The sequence below is a fragment of the Calidris pugnax genome, unplaced genomic scaffold (genome assembly GCF_001431845.1).
Source record: "Calidris pugnax isolate Ruff unplaced genomic scaffold, ASM143184v1 scaffold103, whole genome shotgun sequence".
Taxonomy (NCBI): domain Eukaryota; kingdom Metazoa; phylum Chordata; class Aves; order Charadriiformes; family Scolopacidae; genus Calidris; species Calidris pugnax.
In genome coordinates this window covers 14895956-14899835 of record NW_015090990.1, presented here as the reverse complement: position 1 = coordinate 14899835, position 3880 = coordinate 14895956, and positions in this window count along the sequence as shown.

Genomic DNA, 3880 nt, shown 5'->3' with positions numbered 1-3880 from the left:
TTTCTTTTTTTTTTTTTTTTGAGGTTGGACTCGATGATCTCAGAGGTCCCATCTAACCATGGTGATTCTCTGATTCTGTGAAAGTGGGAATGCCCTAAAAAGAGGTCAACAGTTAAACCAAGTTTTGGGATGACAGTATCGTACTGTTCCTTAGCTGGCCAAATAAATGTAAGAATCTATACGGAAGCACTGACCCTCATTTTGAATAAGAACCAATTCAATTTAATAGGCGTATTTTGGAGAATGCGTGTGAAATGCTCACACTTTATTTTTTTAAGCAGCCCTGCTCTCTGCAGTGGGAGGTGAAGCATCACTTCCAGCTTGCTTAGACTGGGAGGAGCAACAGCAGCAGCGATCTGGTGTGCTTTCCAGGCGAATCCTTAATGTAGACATGCTGCAGCACCGCAAAAGGGAATTGACTTCACTGCAAATGAAGCAAGGCCTTAAGTGCTTTGTTGAACAGCAGCCGAGCTCTTTGGTAATGAACAACAGTGACAAAAGAAATCAAGAAGCAAGCTGTGATAGCCTGATGTGGTTGCAGTGGAGTAGCTGTTCCGATGGTTGCTGGTGTGTGAGATGACATGTGAATACAATCTATCTCCACACGTTGCTGCAGTCTTTCACCAGAGGCTAGTTTAAAAACCTTGAAGACTTGGCAATTAAGAGGACCTCTAATTGAAACAGAACAACGGTAGCATTTTAATTGCCATGCAGCTCCCCTCCAGAGCATCGTGGTCTAGCAGAAACCCAAGGTTTCTACAAGCAGGTTATTTTCAAATCATACGGAAACCATGTCATGCTGTGCTTTGCCTCACGAGCGTTTTGCATCTGTGGGGAAGGGATTAGTTACTCCACAACACCAGGGCCACACGTAGGGGTAGAAAAGGCATGTTTCTTCAACTGGGTGACACTTGCACTGGAAACCATCATGTTGGATGACAGGGAAACCAACTGCAAGCACCGGGCAATTTAAAATGCATTAAAACATGCTCTGGAGCCCAGAGTTAGTTGAGCCTCCTTAAAACAAACCATTGGCTGCTAATGATTAGCAGCTGGACAGGGACAGGGAAAACCCACCGGTGTTGTGCAAACTGGGATGGTTTGTTCTGATGGGCCCTAAGGCGGTGCTGCAGAACTTCAAGTCGCATCAGAGAGACGAACAGAATCCAAGGTCAGGATATTCCTTCCCATTACCCAGCTTATCGTTTGGTTTCCTGGCACTCATGTGGAGCTCTTCAAGGAAAGGACATTCATTCCTCCTATAGCTGGGAAGAGAAACATTCCAAGTAATGAAAGCTTAGAGTGATAATAAATGGGATTAAAGCAGCAGTCTCACCCCAGCACAGAGCAACTGTAAAGCTGCCTGGACGTGGACACTTCAGGGAAGGAGGGAGATGCTGGAGACACTGGGAGCGGTGCCAGTGTCCCCTGTGGCGGGTGCCAGGGCCCGTGCTGGGCACGAGCCGCTGGCAAATACATCTTGTAATATATTAATACACTTTTATAATTCCTTTCATTTCCAAGAGCCCCAAGACATGCCACAGCAGATAATCCTGCTGATTAGCCAAATCAAAGCTTTCAGCAAAAACTGCTCACTATTTAGGGAGCTGCGCGATATTAAATCAATGTATGGAAAGAGGGCTCTCCACAGCAAGCACTGCTGTTTCACAGCCTCCCTCTGCTGCCCATTTCAAGCAAAAAGAAGAGCAGTTGTGGTGTTGTTTTCCACTGCTAATTATCTCCTGGTCCTGGGCTGGATGGCACTCGAGACATAAAAGACACCATCCCTTCCCCAGGGAGATGAGGACCAACGCGTGGAAGGAAACCTCAGGCCAGGAGAGGAGGTTTCTGCTGCGTAGTCTGTGCAAGACACCAAACCTGGGCTGAAGCTGCAAACGCATCTTAGGAACAAGCCTGCAAAAAATAGTGGAGCAGGTGCCTGGCACAAGGTGGAGAGGAAACACAGAACAACGGATGAAGAATAAAGATCTCCTCTATCCAAAAGCTATACCAGGGGTCTTAATCTAAAACCAGCTGAAGCCAAACCCCTCACTGGGACCTTGGGATTCACCCCGTATTTCTGCAGAAAACTCCAGTGTTGCGTGCTCCCGGCTGCAGTTGGTTTCTGCTGTGTGTTTCAAAACAAGGTCTTGGTGTTCCTCAAGGGGAAGCAGACGGCAACGGTGGTGTGGGGGGAAGCAGCACCCCACAGGACCCCTGACACAGCCCCCCCCTTTGCAGCACCCATGTTGGGGCAGCACCAGCACCCTTGTCCTCATCCCCTCTAGCCCCGGTGGCACTGTGGCAGCACAATGCTCTGCCGTGGGAAGGACCTATTAGATAATTGTCTGTATCCCCTGCCAAGGCAGGAGGTAGTCTCCTGACAGAGGCTGTAACAGATATTAAACATACTGCTCTTGATCTCAGCAAAAAAAAGGCCACTGGAGTAATTTTTTTTTAACCCGCTAAGTAAAAGCTTTCTAGCTAATATTAATAGGTTTTATCTGATGGAAACAGTGCATTCAGCAAAGAAGGGCTTTTCTTTTTTTTCTCCCCCATTAAACTTTCGAAGAAATGTTTTAATTTTTTTTAAGCTGCCATTGATTTTTTTGTAAGCAAAAATGGACATGTTCGAGAAGAAAAAAAATCTATTTCATCGTAAACAAGATTTCATTTAGGAAAACGTTTCAACATACAATTTCCAGTTTGGTCTTGTCGCATCCTCCTTCTCCTATTAGAGACATGGGTCAAAACGTCACTGGAGATTAATAAAAGTGCAAAAGAGTGATCTTGTTTGGGCAGTAATCAGAACTTTTATATTTGCTTCCAGACAGTTTTGTCTTGCTGCTTTCCTCGTTTTCCATCAGCCCAAGAGACTAATGCCCTCAGGTAGCTGCATGTTGGTGCCAAACCCGCCACGGCAAGCACTGCACTTTTTAGCCCTATGCACCTTCTGGCCTCGTTAGCCCCAAACGATGTACAGCCAGGGCCATGTGTGAGCCAGTCTCCAGCAGCCAGGGCATCCAGCCTCGGATGGATTTTGCAGTCATTGTCTCTACGTTTGTTACCAACCGAAGGAAAAGAGGGAAAAGGTGAAAAGTGAGGAAGCAGCTCCCGCATTGTTCCTCTCGGAAGGAGGGAGGGAAGCTGCTGCTACAGCCCGCAGGGGCACCGTCTGCCGTGAGTCAGCAACCAGCCAGATTTACTGCCGATTGATTAAATTAACATTTGTTATAAGCCAGGGAAGGGAGGAAGCAAGGAGAGGGGGGGCAGGGAGAAATCCTCTTCACGGCTCTTGAATTATTTATGCCCTGGAAGCCTCCACGCCGTGCTCTGGGCAGGCAGGAGCGACACAAGCTGCAAGTCCCCCACGCATGGAGATGGGACAGGGTCCTGCGGGACCTCCTGTCCCCTGACAAATTACAGCACCCCAGGCTGGTACAGGGTGTGCGAGATGCGCGGCTCCAGAGGGCATTTTCCTCCCGTTATTTTGGCTAGGAGCTGTGTTTTCCCAACCACGGTGTGACAGACAGTAGTAAAGCAGTGCTGTGTCTCTAATACTCTCCACTAGGTCTTGGCTGAGCAGGACGAGAGGGAGGGCAGGTTTGTGTGGGCAGGGGCAGGCAGGGCTGCCTTTGCTCTGCTCCCCTGGCAGGGAGCCAGGCGCTGGGGGGAAAAAAACAACCAAAAAACCAAACCACAAGCTGAATTCCCACCAATTCGATGTGGTATTTTTTTCCTGGGTGCTGATAATGAATCTGGATGGAGTCAGCTGGGTGCTCTTAGGTATCAGTGAAAGCTGCCTCTGCATGCAGCGGGTGCGACGGGAGGTGCTGATTTCGGGACCAGGCTCCTGTCACTCCGTGGGGGCTGTCCGGGC